Here is an 18,185-nt window from a genome sequence, read left to right on the forward strand (position 1 = left end):
ACTTCATTTAATAAGTCTCAAAACACACACACACACCCCTTCATGGTTCAAAGTGGAACAAGTGATTGAATCACAATACAACTTGTTTAACATTCCTAATACCCGTATACAACCCATACTAAGTCTACGGAGCCTCTAAAGATACCAAAGAGTACAATGATAGTTCCGGCAACAAGGCTCTAGCTATACCTCAAAACACGATAACACATACGAAACAAAATATGCGCAACCCCGGAATGAGACGGGGCTCACCAAGTCAGCTGGGAAGAAAGAACACCGCTATCACTGGTCAATATCCTCCACTGTGGAACCACCTGCATCTAGTAAAGATGCAGTGCCCCCGGCAAAAGGGACGTTAGTACATGTCGAATAGTACTAGTATGAAAATCAAACACCAATTTAAGAAATCGGAAGTACAATATGAATATGATGAATCAGGGCGACAATAGAATAGCATAGATAGATGTTTAAGCCAAAGAAAGCTTATCAAGATTTGTCAATAACATTTATAGAATTTAAGATGAGATCCTCTGTAATCATCTTTACACAAAGCGGCCCCGCCGCCTCACCCCAATGTATGCAGGTGGAGGTGTAAACACAATACCACAACTCTACTCAAGCGGCCTTGCCACCTCACCCCAATGTATGCGGGTGGAGGTATAACCACAGTACCAAAAACCTACACAAAGCGACCATGCCGCCTCACCCCAATATATGCAGATGAAAATACATCAATGACACCAATACCTACACAAAGCGGCCATGCCGCCTCACCCCAATGTATGCGGGTGGAGATGTAATCTCAATCACAATCTCTACACAATTTGGCATAATAACTTTCACATAAATCACGACTTGGAATTATAACATGTAGATACACAATCCATAGTTTGGAACACATCCTCAATTTATAATACAACATGATAGGAGCATTTGAAACACGAATTGAACATATATCTCTGTCACAAAACTTATTCGGAATACTCGATTTATAGTAAACATCTTGGAACTTACAAGGGTAATGGGGGGTTCAATTCTTAAAGAAGAGTTTAGCCAACATACCTCACTTGAGCTTCCTTACACTCTAAAATGTTTCAAAAATCTTAGCAACTTCAATTTATTTTAGAAATGTAACAAATTGAACCAAAATTAGGAAGATGATCATGATTCTAGCTCATTTGAGCATTTTATCAAACACTAGGTGTGCATTAAGGTTCCAAGGTCCTTTTATGGAGAATTCCATCATCCCAAACCCATTATCTACCATTTTTAGCTTAATAACCTCCTTACACCCCTTTCATAACACATGCATGCAAGATGGACAACTCACATGCCCAAATATTATCTTACTAATTACCCATTTCTAGTTAAATTTCGAAAGGGAAGAATTGGGGAAAGAAATTCTTACCTCTTTAAGCCCTAGCAACCCTTTGATGAAATTTCAAGGTTTGATTTAAGGTAGAGTAGTGAAATCCTTAGTCCACCCTATTCTTTCTCTAGAGTCGCTCTCCCCTCTTCCTAAAACGCCAGAAAATCCCCCAAAAACGAACCCTTAGGCTAGATAAATGAAATGGGGGTCGGGTTATAAAAATCCAGAATTAGTACAGTCGCGCCGCATGGCACGGTGCAGCAGTGAAAAATGGGCCCAGAAACATTTTTTCGAAGTGTTCTGGAAATCGCCACAAGTGCGTCGCATGGGGTGGCGCGGCGTGCGGCGCGGAGCGCGGTAATGTCTACCCAGCGTGAATAATTCTACCTGAGGCCTCTCCCAAACATACCAACAAGTTTGAAATCATAAAACGGACCTGCTCGACCTCACGAAACACAAAAAACAACACCAAAACTAAGAATCACACTCCAAACCAAATCGAATCAACTTATGAACTTCAAGTTCTTCCAACTTGCTCTGAACACGCCGAATTAGACTTAAACTACTCGGAATGATACCAAATTTTGCGTGCAAGTATTAAATCATCAAACGAAATGATTCCCGGGCTCGGAATTCCAAACGAACCTCGATAACACCAAAACCTACTCCAAACTAAATTTAAAGAACATTAAAACCTTCAATAATCCAACTTTCAACTTTAGGCGCCGAAATACTTCTGGATTATCCAAAACCCGATTTGAACACACGCCCAAGTTCAAAATCATCATACGAACCTATTGGGACCGTCAAATCATGTTTTCAAGGTCGTTTACTAGAAATGTTGACCCAAGTCAAACTTAACTCTTTAAAGCAAATATTAAAGAACTAAGTGTTCCGATTTGAACCCGAATCCTTCCAAACCCGAACTAACTGTCCCCGCAAGTTAAAAATAGCAAAAACCATACAGAGAGTCTTATTTAGGGGAACGGGGATCTAGAAAGCAAAACGAACGGTCGGGTCGTGACATCCAGTACCTGTCCTCCAACCGGAGCTACTGGCGGCTCCTTAACTGCTGCTCTGGTAGGTGCCCTGGTTGCGGCACGTGCTCCTCTTCGGCCTCTGCCCTTAGTGACACCTGCTCCGGGGGCAGCGTCATCAGTAACTACAACTCGTCTCCTCACCATCTGTGGGAGAATAGAATGATAAAAGCTCAAACTTTGAGATCAATAAACTCGCACGATAGGAAATGAAGAAGTGAAACTATCCTAATAGTTTCGTAGCCTCTCGAAGATAAGTACAGATGTCTCAGTATCGATTCGCAAGACTCTATTAAACTCACTTATGACTCGTAGCACCTATGAACCTAGAGTTCTGATACCAACTTGTCACGACCCCAGTTTCCCTCCGTAGGATGTCGTGACGGCACCTAGTCTCTAAGACTAGGTAAGCCTAGCACTTACTGGATTAATAGAAGAAATCAACCATCAACGAAGAATATGGGATAAAAATCTTATACACAATTACAATTCCCAAAACTGGTAGTACAAGTCATAAGCTCTACTGAGTTTGCTATAAAAACCTCTAAATACAACTGTTTTAAAATAGAGATAAAATAGTGCAAGTATAATAATAGAAAGTAACTCTGAGGCCTGTGAACGCAGTAGCAGGTTTACCTTGAGTCTCCACAACAAGATCTGTATAACAAGCTAGTGATTGACTGACTCCGAATTACCTGGATCTACACAAAAATGTGCAGAAGCGTAGTATAAGTACACCACAGCGGTACCCAGTAAGTATCAAGACTAACCTCAATGGAGTAGTGACGAGGGACAGTCAAGACACCTACTGGACTAGATAACCTAAACAAGTATAGGAATAAAACTAATAGAGTATGATATCTCTACAGAACTACGCATAATGACAACAATAATACGGTGCTTGCAATAGGAAATATAAGCAACAATTAACAGCGGGACACCACAAGTAATAACACAGTAGGGTAAGCTGGACACAGTTTAAATCCAGTGAAAAACAAATAAAGGAAAGACAAGTAGCAACTCGATAAAAATAACCGCTTTCACACCAGGTTTATCCAATAATCCCCACGTGGTACCAAACCTAAAACATATTCATAATTCACGGGTCCCAATTCGTGAAACCAAATCCCCTGGCATCTTGTGCCCTTATTATAACTGGTAACTGCACGGATGACGCACGTGCCAATAGAATAATTCTCACATAGTAGGCCAGTAGATGAGGGTATAGATGAATGATCAATAACATCAGGATCCACCTTCTTAAACCGATAGGGGTGATTAATTACGTGTATGCTTGTGCAAGTGTTCTATCACAGTTCAGGCCTAAGAGTAAGAGTAGAGGAAATGCACGGCACATAAGAAACAATTCCCACAATTTGCACAAGGTAAAACTCACACCAGTTAGGAACGCCACTATACAAATATCAACAACAACAATGCCTCCGGGCCATCCCAAGTCATCACAAATCAATCCCCGACATAGCCCACCTTGTCTTGCCACATGCGCAATAAATAATAAATGCCCGCCTTGTCTCGCTGCACGCGCATATAAATGTTCTCACCTTGTCTCGCCACATTTGCAAACACACAGATATAGCCCGCTTTGTCACGCCGCATGTGCATCATCAATAGTAACAATAGCACGGCATAAACCTCGTGCAAAAATCCGAACAAAACCTCCCAACAATATCACGTGCCAAAAACACAACATCACAATAGAATGACTTTCACAATATGTGCCCATATTCCACAACATTTCCTCTAAACAGTGTTAGTGCCACAACCGCGCATAGACCTCGGCTCAACAACTGAGTACAATAACAACAACAATAACACGCGAATACGACAAGTAAATCAACTCAAGAGCTTTGGATCACAAAGAAGCGGTAGAACGAGATCACAAAGAATAAACACAATAGGGAATACTAGTCTAAAAAAGAATAGCTCAACAAAGGAGAAATAATATATGACAAATGATTCCACAAAAGTACAGTCCGACAATAAGGGAGATAACATGAGTCAATAATTCTAAATAAAGATGAGGCAACTACGATAAAGGATAACTAAACTTCATTTAGGGTTGAGCAATTACAAAGAGATACAACAAATTCAATTAAGGATAAGCAACGGAAAAGCTAATCATAACCTCAATTAAGGATAGAAAACTACAGGAGAGATAATAATAATTTCAATTAAGGATATGCAATTAGGAAAGGATAGCATGGCAATCGAAGAGGCAACAACTTCGGTTAAGGAACACAAGAGTCAAATAGGCAATAAGGGTGGAACATGAAGCAATTACTTCAATTAAGACACGTAGAGGTGAAACTAGTAAATGGGGAACTTAACATAACAAAACAACTTCATATCTAATGAACATAAGAACCTAAGATCCCTAAAAGGTCAACTTTCCACAAATAAACCCGAGCACGTACTCGTCACCCCATGTACACGGGCTTCACATGACACAATTAGCACCAAAGACTCAAATCCTAAGGGATAGTTTCCCCACACAAAGTTAGGTAAGATACTTACCTCAAAGGAACAAGACCAATACTCTAAAATGTCCTTCTCAAGTAAAACAACCTCCGAACGGCTCAAATCTAGCCAAAATAACTTCAATCCATAAATAAAACTCATAGAAAATAATTTCGGATGATAAAGCTTCGATCTTTAATAAAAACTAAAAAGTCAACCCCTGGGCTCGTACCTCGAAAACGGATAAAATTTACAAAACTCTAAAACCCATTCCTATACGAGTTCAACCATACCAAAATTATAAATTTCCGACATCAATTCGTCCTTCAAATCATCATTTACATTTTGAAAGATTTTACAAATTTTCCCCAAATTTCTAACTTAATTCACTAATTAAATGATGAAAATAGCAATGGATTCATAAAATATAACAAGATTCGGGTAGAGAACACTTACCCCAATGAGTTGCTTGAAAAACCCACAAAACATCTCCCAAAATCGAGGTTTACAACTCAAAATATGTTTAAAATATCAAACCCTCGACATATAAATGTTCTGCCCAGCACCCTTCGCATTTGCGAGCAGAATAGCCGCACCTGCGGCCTGGCATTTGTGAGCAAACGTTCACATCTGTGAACTCAAATTACCATGCCTAGGTCCATATCTCGGAAAATATAGTCGCACCAGTGACACCGCAGAAGCGCCAAAAAGAGCGCAGAAGCGAACCACTGCGCATATGCGATCACTAGACCACAAAATCGGCCTTCGCACCTGCGTGCCAATCTCCGCAGAAGCGAGCGAGCTCCCAGGCCACTATGATTGCAGAAGCGACCAGGCTCATGTAGAAGCAGAGCCGCACATGTACTCCAAAATGTCGCAAGTGCGAAGCATTAGAACGAGACCAGATCACAAGCATGAAAATCATTTGAAACTCGTCTGAAACACACCCGGGGCCCCCCGGGACCCCGTCCAAGCATACCTACAAGTTCCATAACCTAATACGGACCCCGCTCGAGATCTCAAATCACATCAAACAACGTCAAAACTATGAATCTCACCATGAATCGAATTTATGAAATTTTGAATATTCCAACTTCTAAAACCCATGCCGAAACACATCAAATCAACCCGAAATGACGTCAATTTTGTATGAAAATTCCAAATGACATAATGGGGCTAATCCAACTCTCGGAATCGCATTCCGAACTCGATGTCACGACCCAATTCCCCTATAGGTCGTGATGGCGCCCAACGTCATCGCTAGGCAAACCAATGGTGAACTAGCCATGTAATTATCATTTTTAACATTTTAGAAATGGTCGATTGTTAATTATTAAATATGTGAGAGGTGAGAAATTTAATAAAATAAAGTGTGAGCAATTATAAGGACAAGTGTGATGAAATAAATACTCAAAAATCATCAAATGTTTACTAGCATAATTCCAAGACCCAGTGTCACAAGTGTATAAGGTACTAGTAGAATATAAAAAACACTAAACTACTATCTAAAGTAGAGTAGAAAGAAAGTAAATACAAAAGATAGACTTCAGGTACTGCAGAACGGACTCGAAAGCAGCTCACCACTAAGTCTCGGAGTATCAGGGGTGCGCGTCGGGATGACTACCAAATGCACATACCTCATATCATGCACGGTTAGTGCAGAATTATAGCATGAGTATATAAACAACATGTACCTAGTAAGTATCCAATCTAACCTCAAAGAAGTAGTGACGAGAGGTCTACATCGACACTTACTATATGCCAATAATAAAATACAGGAATTATAAACAGGTATGGAACATGGAAATAATAATAATAATAATAATAATAATAATAATAATAATAATAATAATAATAATAATAATAATAATAATAATAATAATAATAATAATAATAATAATAATAATAATAATAATAATAATAATAATAATAATAATAATAATAATAATAATAATAATAATAATAATAATAATAATAATAATAATAATAATAATAATAATAATAATAATAATAATAATAATAATAATAATAATAATAATAATAATAATAATAATAATAATAATAATAATAATAATAATAATAATAATAATAATAATAATAATAATAATAATAATAATAATAATAATAATAATAATAATAATAATAATAATAATAATAATAATAATAATAATAATAATAATAATAATAATAATAATAATAATAATAATAATAATAATAATAATAATAATAATAATAATAATAATAATAATAATAATAATAATAATAATAATAATAATAATAATAATAATAATAATAATAATAATAATAATAATAATAATAATAATAATAATAATAATAATAATAATAATAATAATAATAATAATAATAATAATAATAATAATAATAATAATAATAATAATAATAATAATAATAATAATAATAATAATAATAATAATAATAATAATAATAATAATAATAATAATAATAATAATAATAATAATAATAATAATAATAATAATAATAATCTCCCATGAGAATAGAGAAGTTTACCTTACTCGCGGAAGTACTTGCGACGCGAGTGGACATGGATTTCTCCGAGTTATTATATATTCCTCAATTCTTCCCAAAATTAAGAAATCTAAATTGGAGAGTTTCAACCTTACAATCCCTAATCTCAGCTTTATTTTAGACAATTAATATGCATAATAAACATAACAGTACCATCAAGGTATGATGTAAATCTAAGACTACCCGTACATCTCATGGAATATAGCTACGCACGGACACTCGTCACCTAGTGCGTATGTATCTCCCCACACAAGTAATTCATAACAAAAATACACCTAAGGGGATGAATTCCATCTTACAAGGTTAGGCAAGAGACTTACCTCATTCTCAAGCTCACTTCTGATCCACAAATATGCTTTAAATCCTCAACTCGGTGCCAAACAACCCAAAACTAGTCAAATATTATATAAATTAATCAACACATGTTCAAAAGTAAACAATTTAACTATTAGAGTAATTACCCAACCCAAATTGAAAGATTCCTAAAATTTACCCCCGGGCCCACGTACCCGGATTTCGGAAATTTTTGAAGATAATTGTTACCCATAACCTCAAAAACTCAAATATAAAATTTTTACCCAATTCCATAATTATTTCCGTGGTTAAATCCCATTTTTATAAAAACCTAGGTTTTTCAATTAAACCCATAATTTTCACAATTTTTCATGTTAAAATTTACCCATAATCTCTGTATTTAACTTACATTGGATAAAAATTACTTACCTTCAATAGCAAGGTGAAAACTCCTCTCCAAGAAGCTCCAAAAATCGCCCAAGAAGTGAAATAAATGAGCCGAAATGGCCTAAGTCCCGTATTAAATGGACTCTTCTGCCTCCAACCATTTCCGCTTTTGCGGCTCCGCATATGTGGAAAGAGCACCGCAGATGCGGCTCTCCGCCAACTGGCCTACTTCCACATCTGTGGACAATGGCCAGCTTATGCGAGCCCCGCCTGCGGCGCACATGCCGCACCTGTGTCCTCTCCCGCTTCTGTGGTTTCCTTCTTCGCACCTGCGCTTTCGCAGGTGCAGTCCAAGCTATGCTTTTGTGATCCCTGGGTAGCCCACGCTAGGCGGCTTCTGCGGTCATTGTCTCACTTCTGCGAGCTCGCACCTGAGGCTAGCTCTCCGCAGGTGCGATTGCACCAGAAGCTCTGCTGCTTCAGCCATTTCTCCACGTCCAAACGACTTACGTACATCGTCCGAATGGCATCCGGGCCCCTGAGACCTCGTCCAAACATATCAACGAGTTCAAAATCATAAAACGGGCCTGCTCGACCTCATGAAACACGAAAAACAACACCAAAACTAAGAATCACACCCCAAACCAAATTGAATAAACTTATGAACTTAAAGTTCTTTTAACTTGCTCCGAACGTGCTGAATCATACTTAAACTACTCGAAATGATACCGAATTTTGCGTTCAAGTCTTAAATCACCATACAGAACAATTTCCGGGCTTGGAATCCCAAACAGACCTCGATAACACCATAACCTATCCCAAACTAAATTTAAAAAACTTTAAAACCTTTAATAAGCCAACTTTCAATTTTAGGCGCCAAAACGCTCCCGGGTCATCCAAAACCTGATCCGAACACATGCCCAAGTCCAAAATAATCATACTAACCTATTAAGACCGTCAAATCCCGAATTTAAGGTAGTGTACTAGAAATGTTGACCCATGTCAAACTTAATCCTTTAAAGCCAATATTAAGGAACTAAGTGTTCCGATTTTAACCCGAGCCCTTCCAAACCCGAACTAACTATCCCCGCAAGTCACAAAATAGAAAAAGCACATGCGGTGAGTCTTATTTAAGGGAACGGGGATCTAGAAAGCAAAACGACCGATCGGGTCGTTACATTCTCCACCTCTTAAACAAACGTTCATCCTCGAACGGGTCTAGAATCATACCTGGAGAGCTGAATAAGTGTGGATATCTGCCCCGCATGTCCTCCTCGGCCTCCCAAGTCGCCTCCTCAACTGGTTGGCCCCTCCACTAAGCTTTTACCGTAGAAATCTTCTTGGACCTCAACGGATGAACCTACCTGTCAACAATGGCAACTGGCTCCTCCTCATAACCCAGGCTCTCATCTAGCTGAACCGTGCTGAAGTCTAACACATGCGACCTGTCGGCATGATACCTCCGGAGCATAGACACGTGGAAAGATCGGATGAACTCTTGATTGACTGGAAGGCAACGCAAGCTCATAAGCAACCTCCCCAACTTATCTCAACACCTCAAATGGACCTATAAACCTTGGGCTCAACTTGCCCTTATTCCCGAACCTCATGATTCCCTTCATCGGCGAGACTTTCAAGATAACCTTCTCGCACACCATAAATGATAAATCACGTGCCTTCTGATCCGCGTAACTCTTCTGTCTGGATTTTGCTATGCGAAGTCTCTCCTGAATCAACTTTACCTTTTCCAAGGCATCCTTCACCAAATCAATACCGTATAACTTAGCCTCGCCGGGATCAAACCATCCGATGGGCGAACGACATGGCCAACCATATAAAGCCTCAAATGGAGCCATCTCGATGCTTGACTGATAACTGTTATTGTAAGCAAACTCGGGCAAATGCAAGAATAGATCCCACTGCCCTCCGAAGTCAATCACACATGCTCTGAGCATATCCTCCAAGATTTGATCTGTCCGCTCTGACTACCCGTCGGTCTGCGGATGAAAGGTTGTACTGAGCTCTACACGGGTCCCCGACTCACTCTATACTGCCCTCCAAAAATGCAAAGTAAACTGAGGGCCTCTATCTGATATAATAGAGAGAGGCACACCATGCAACCGAACAATATCCTGAATGAAAATCTGGGCCAATCTATCTGAAGAAGACGTGGTTACCACCGGAATGAAGTGTGCCGACTTGGTCAACCTGTTGACAATGACCCAAACTGCATCAAACTTTCGCAAGGTCCGTGGCAACCCAATTACGAAATCAATAGTAATGTGCTCCCATTTCCACTCAGGTATAACCATTTGCTGGAGTAGGCCACCTGGCCTCTGATGCTCGTACTTAACCTGCCGGCAATTAAGGCACCTCGCTACATACTCAACTATGTACTTCTTCATCCGCCGCCACCAATAATGTTGTCTCAGGTCGCGATACATCTTTGTAGCACCTGGATGAATAGAATACCAAGAACTGTGTGCCTCCTCTAGAATCATTTCTGTCACGACCCGAACTAACCCCTGTCGTGATGGCGCCTATCGTGGAACTAGGCAAGCCGGCTCATTTCCAAAAAAAACTGATATTTTCATTTCAAAGATAATTTCAATGTTATTTAACATAAAACCTTCGTAAAGGAGTTCCAATCAAAATAAAAGTACAGAAGAAAAAGCCCGACATCGGGGTGTAATTAGTCATAAGCATCTACTACAATCTGTCTAACAATATCAAGGCTAACCCAGCCTGGAAAATAGCTAAATACAACTAGATGAAGATAAGAGGGAGAAGAGCAGGGTTGCGATCGCTAGGCAGCTACCTTGCTATCCCCGGGAAAATCTGCAATCACAATAATCAACAACCGCTACCGTGTCTAGCTACACCTGGATCTGCACACAAGGTGCAGGGAGTAACGTGAGTACGCCAACTCAGTAAGTAACAACAATAAATAAAGACTGAGCAGTAGTGACGAGCAATAAAGCATATAACGTTCATATCAGGAAACCTCAGTAAAATACCACATGCTTTTAAAATCAGGATTTGAATCAAAACATCTCGTTAAAACCCAGTTCCAGTAAAAATCATATAAAGATATTTTTCAATAGTTTTCAAACAGAGGAAAAATGCAAAGGTGAGCAAAAATGATAAAATCATAAACAGCCCCTCGGGCAAACCTCACAGTCACTCGTGCCACTCGGGCATACCTCACCATCACTCTTGCCAATCAGGCATACCTCGCAATCACTCATGCCTCCCAGTCACTCAGCACTCGGCACTCGCACTCAGTAGGTACTTGCGCTCACTGGGAGTGTGTACAGACTCCGTAGGGGCTTCTTCAGCCCAAGCGCTATAATCTGCATGGACAACTCACGTGTTGCACGGACAACTCACGTCCTATAATAATAAAGTATATTGCAGGCGGGCAGCCCCGATCCACACTCATCCTCACAATCAGGCCCTCGGCCAATATCAAACATGTTGCGGCGTGCAGCCCGATCCCATAAACATCCTCACAAATCAGGCCCTCGGCCTCACTCAGTCATAAACCTCTCAAGCCACTCGGGCATTTCAGTAAAACAGGGCATTCGGCCCAAAACATTTATATGCATCAAAATAGAGTCATAAAATAGAGTTATGCGATAAACAAGTATAAACATGACTAATTATAGATTTTCAATCGAAAACAATGAGAGGATAGTAAGAAAAAGCCCATAAGGGTCCAAACAGCACTGGCGCAAGGCCCAAACATGGCATTCAGCCCAATTTACAGAAACTCTTTCTAAAACATATAAGTATCATATAGTTTCAACAAAGTATGCAACTTTACAGTTGCTACGGGACGGACCAAGTCACAATCCCCAACAATGCATGCCCACACGCCTGTCACCTAGCATGTGTGTCACTAAAAATAGCAAAATGATACAAAATCTGGGGTTTCATACCCTCAGGACTACATTTACAATCGTTACTTACCTCGAACCAGTCAAATCTCTACCCCGCGATGCTCTTGCCTTTGGACTCGGCCTCCAAATGCTCCGAATCTATTCACAATCAGTACAATACCATCAATACGCACTAATGGGATGAATTCCACAAGAAAAGCTACAAAATTAGACCAAAACCCGAAATTGGCTCAAACCCGACCCTCGGGCCTACGTCTCGAAATCTGACAAAATTTACAAAACTAGAAATCTCATTCACTCACGAGTATAACCATACCAAATTCATCAAAATCCGGCATCGTTTGGTCCTTCAAATCCTTAAATTACTTCTCCAAAAATCCCAATCCCTAACCTCTCATTTTCACTAATTGCAATGACTAAACAACGGAAAATCGCCATATATACAAGTATTAGGGGCTCAAGCAACTTACCTCACTGATAGCCCTTGAATCATCCTTCACAAATCACTCCAAAAACTCCACAAACCAACTTGAAAATGGTGGAAATGAACCAAATTCGCAAAGGGTTCTATTTATGGTTTCTGCCTAGGTTTTTCGTACCTGCGGCAATTTACTCGCACTCGCGCGACCGCACCTGCGGTCCAAGGAGCCGCACATGCGCAACTCAATTACGCGCCCAGACTCCGCATCTGTGGCAAGCCTATCGCACCTGCGAAGGTGCACCTGCGAAGGCGCACCTGCGCGTTTCCTCCGCTTCTGTGAAGCCTGCCCAGCATTTCCCTTTTCCGCATCTGCTCCCCAGGTTTCGCACTTGCGGGCTCAACCTCCTACTCGAACCTGTGCATCCTATCTAGCCCAGCGTTGCCCGCACCTGTGCACTCCCCACGCACACCAGCAGCCTCGCACCTGCGACTCTTCCTTCTGCGGGTGCGGAAATAGCTGAAGCAGCAGCTCCAGCTGCGAATTCCAACTTCGATAAATCCGTTAACCACCCGGAATCACCCCGAGTCCCTCGAGACCTCAACCAAAAATACCAACAAGTCATATATAAATATACCAACTTAGTTGAACCTTCGAATCACTCAAAGAAACATCAAAGCGTCAAATTACCCTCGGATTCAAGCCTAAGAACTTCGAAATTTCCAAATTCGGCAACCGATGCCGAAACCAACCAAACCACGTCCGAATGACCTCAAATTTTGCACACACATCACAAATGACACTGCGATCCTACTCCAACTTCCGGAATTCCATTCCAACCCCGATATCAAATTTTCCACTACCGGCCGAAATCGCCAAATTTCCAATTTCGCCAATTCAAGCCTAATTCTATCACGGACCTCCAAATTATATTCCGGATGCACTCCTATGTCCAAAATCACCTAACGGAGCTAACGAAAACATCAGAATTCAAATTTGAGATCGTTTACACATAGGTCAACATCCGGTTGACTTTTTCAACTTAAGGTTCTAAATAAGAGACTAAGTGTCTCATTCCACTCCGAAACCACTCCGGGCCCGAACCAACTAACCCGGTATATCATAATATAGCTTAAGAGCATAAAGGAAACATAAATGGGGGGAAACGGGGCTATAACTCCCGAAACGACCGGCCGGGTCGTTACAGTTTCCCCCAATCCATCAACATTAGGGACACATAGATGACCCTGGAGTCACAAAACACTATCCTCACCGATAGTAACCTCTTTGGCACCACCCTATAGTACCATCTCTCTGAGAACCAATAAGTGTGGATTGTCGTACTGGCTAGCCTTCATCTGCTCAAATAGTGAAGACTGGGTGACGATGCATGCAAGAACTTGGCTGGGCTCTAAAATATCCAACCTCACAAATATGTTAGCCAAGGACTGAATGTCCAAAGCTAATGGCCTCTCCTCTACTGAAATGAATGCCAAACTACCCATACTCTCCGCCTTTCTGCTCAAGGCATCCGCAACCACATTCGCCTTGCCCGGATGATAAAGGATGGTAATATCATAATCTTTTAGTAACTCAAGCCACCTGTGCTACCTCAAATTAAGATCCCTATGCTTGAACAAATGCTGCAAGCTGCGATGATCGGTGTAAACCTCACAGGACACCCCATAAAGATAATGCCTCCAGATCTAGAGAGCATGAACAATCGCAGCCAACTCCAAATCATGTACGGGGTAATATTTCTCGTGGGGCTTCATCTAATGTGAAGCATATGCAATAACTCGCCCCTTCTGCATCAATACACAACCCAGGCCAACACGTGAAGCGTCGCAATACACGGTGTATACCCCTGAACCAGAAGGCAACACTAACACCGATGCTGAAGTCAAGGCAGTCTTGAACTTCTGAAAGCTCACCTCACAATCATCGGACCATCAGAACGGAGCACCCTTTTGGGTCAATCTAGTCAAAGGTGCTGCAATAGATGAGAAGCCATCTATAAACTGACGATAATAACATGCTAACCCCAAGAAGCTCCTAATCTCGGTCGTTGTGATAGGACGAGGCCAACTCTGAACTGCCTCGATCTTTTTGGGATCTACCTTAATACCCTCGCCTGATACAACATGCCCCAAGAATGCCACATAATCTAACCAAAACTCACACTTGGAGAACTTAGCATATAGCTTCCGTTCCCACAAGGTCTGAAGCACCACTCTCAAATGCTGCTCGTGCTCCTCCATGCTACGCGAGTAGATTAAAATGTAATCAATAAAGACAATGACAAATGAGTTAATATATGGCCTGAACACCCGGTTCATCAAATCCATAAATGTCGTTGGGGCGTTAGTCAGCCTGAAGGACATCACTAGAAACTCGTAGTGGCCATATCTAGTCAGGAAAGCCATCTTCAGAACATCCGAATCATGAATCTTCAGCTGATGGTACACAGATCTCAAGTCAATCTTAGAGAACAACCTGGCACCCTACAACTGGTCAAATAAATCATCAATACGTGGAAACAGGTACTTGTTCTTAATGGTAACTTTGTTCAACTGGTGGTAATCAATGCACATCTGCATAATCCCATATTTCTTCTTCACAAATAACATCGGTACACCCCAAGGCGATACACTCGGTCTGACAAACCCCTTTGCTAGCAACTCCTTAAGTTGTTCCTTCAACTCTTTCGGATCCATGCGGTACGGTGGAATAGAGATAGGCTGGGTATGGAGCCAAATCAATACAGAAATCGATATCACGATCTAGTGGCATGCCTAGATGATCAAAAGGAAACACATCAGAGAACTCCCGGACCACAAGCACTAAATCAATCGCCAGAGTCTCTGTGGTAGTATCTCGAACATAGGCTAGATAAACCAAACAACCCTTCTCGACCATGCGTCGAGCCTTCAGAAAGAATATCATCCAACTAGATGCACTGACAGACGAACCCTTTCATTCCAATCTAGGCAACTTTGGCATTGCTAAGGTAACAGTCTTTGCATGACAATCAAGGATGGCATGATACAGAGACAACCAATCCATGCCCAGGATGATCTCAAAGTCGGTCATATCGAGCAACAAAAGGTCCGCTCTAGTCTCATAACCACAGAAGGTAACAATGCAGGACCGATAGATCCGATCCACAACAACAGAATCGCCCACCGGTATGGACACATAAACAAGAGTACCCAAGGACTCACGAGGAACACCCAAGAAATGAGAAAACAGAGATGAAACATATGAATACGTAGATCCTGGATCAAATAGTACCGAAGCATCCCTACCGCAGACAGAGATAATACATGTGATCACGGCATCTGAGGCCACTGCATTTGGTCTAGCCGAAAAAGCATAGAATCTAACTGGAGCGCCACCTGACTGGTCTCCTCCTATTTGACCTCTACCTCTAGGACATCCCCTACCCACCTTCCCTCCGCCTCTGGGCGGCCGGACAGCTGGTGCAGCAGCTGGTGCTGTAATCATAGGTTGATGACCTTGCTGTACTACTTTGCCCCAAAGTCTGGGACAAAACCTCTTCATGTGGCCAGGATCCCCGCACTCGTAAAAACCCCTCAAAACGGTGGACTGTTGACCTGAAGTTTGACCTTGATGGACTGAATACTCACTGGAGAAACCTTGAATAGCTGGTGGGCGATAGGAACTCTCTGGTATGGTGCTTAAATAGGGCCGCACTGGAGCACCCCAAGGAGGGGGCAGTGCTGGATATATGGGCCTGCTAGACTGACCCCTCACGAACTGACCCCTGCCCCCAACCGAGGCACCACTAACTCTCTAGAATATCGAAATCGCTTATCTCTCGTCTTCTGCTCTCATCTCCGTTGACGGACACCCTCGATCCTCCGAGCTATCTCCATAACTAGCTCGTAAGAAGTCCTCATCTCAACTTCTCGGTCCATAGTAGTCTGGATACCAGAGTGCAAAATGGTAACAAACCTCCGCACTCTCTCTGCATCGGTAGGAAGTATCATAAGTGCATGGTGAGACAATTCACAGAATCTCGCCTCACAGTCGGTCACCGACATCTGGCCCTGCTGGAGCTGCTCGAACTGATATCGCAACTCTGCCCTCTAAGAAGGTGGGATATATCTGTCCAGGAAGAGGCGTATGAACTGGTCCCAAGTCATGGAAGGAGAACCTGCTAGTTTTCCGAGAAGATAGGACTGCCACCATCTACGGGCCCGACCTTCCAGTTGAAAGGTGGCAAAGTTCACCCCGTGGAACTCCAATATCCTCATATTGTGCAGTCTGTCCCTGCACCGATCAATAAAGTCCTGGGGGTCCTCATGTCCCTCACCTCCAAAGACAGGAGGATGTAGCCTAGTCCATTGTCAAATAGCTTCTGCGGATCGTCGGCCGTAGCTGGTCTTGGCTCAGGTATAGCTGCTGCAACTAGCTGAGCTCCGCCCATGGGTAGTACGTCTGGGGTCTTATACACGGCAGTTGCATGCCCCGGAGCCTGAGTGGTAGGGGTCAGTGCTCCCCCTCCCTTCCTGATATGTGGCTGGGTCTGCTGGAAATAAACCAACCTGAGTCATAGAATCCATGAACCGCAGCATATGGCCCATGACCTCTTGGAATCCCAGTGCAGACATGAAATCCACCGGCCAGCTCTGCTGCAGGCACCTCGCCCAATTCTTCAATAATAGAAACCTGTAACGGATCCACTGGTGGCATGACTGGAGCAAATCTAGGACGCCCTCGTCCTCTACCACGAGTTGAAGCCCTCCCTCGACCTCTAGCAACAGGGGGAGCAACTCCTCCATGATGGGGTACATCTATTGCGCGTGAGAGAATGAGAGAAAGATACTTAGCACAACATCAATTGCATGATAGGAGATGAATAAAGAGTAGTTTCCTAACACCCTATAGTCTCTCGAAGATAAGTACGGACATCTCCACACCGATCCGCAAGACTCAATTAGGCTTGCTCATAACTTGTGAGACCTACGTAAACCTAGTGCTCTGATACCATATTGTCACGACTCAAATTCCCCTATAGGTCGTGATGGTACCCAACGTCACCGTTAGGAAAGCCAACAGTTAACTAGCCATGTAATTATCCTTTTTAACATTTTAGAAATGGTTGATTTTTAATTATTAAATAAGTGAGAGGTGAGAAATTTAATAAATTAAAGTGTGAGAAATTATAAGGACAAGTGTGATGAAATAAATACTCAAAATCATAAAATGTCTACTAGCATAATTCCAAGACCCGGTATGACAAGTGTATGAGCTACTGGTAGAATATACAAAACACTAAACTACTGTCTGAAGTAGAGTAGACAGAAAGTAAATACAAAATAGAGACTTCAGGTGCTGCAGAATGCACTCGGAAGCAGCTCACCACTAAGTCTCGGAGTATCAGGGGTGCGTGCCGAGATGACTACCAGATGCACCTGCCTCAGATTCTGCACTATTAGTGCAGAAGTGTAGAGTGAGTACATAAATAACATGTACCCAGTAAGTATCTAGTCTAACCTCTAAGAAGTAGTGACGAGGGGTAGACATTGACACTTACTATGGGCCAATAATAATAATAATAATAATAATAATAATAATAATAATAATAATAATAATACTAATAATAATAATAATAATAATAATAATAATAATAATAATAATAATAATAATAATAATAATAATAATAATAATAATAATAATAATAACACCATAACAAGCAGTGAATAAATGGTTCCTTAACTGATGA

Source organism: Nicotiana tabacum, chromosome 2, assembly GCF_000715075.1.
Source record: "Nicotiana tabacum cultivar K326 chromosome 2, ASM71507v2, whole genome shotgun sequence".
NCBI classification, from domain to species: Eukaryota; Viridiplantae; Streptophyta; class Magnoliopsida; order Solanales; family Solanaceae; genus Nicotiana; species Nicotiana tabacum.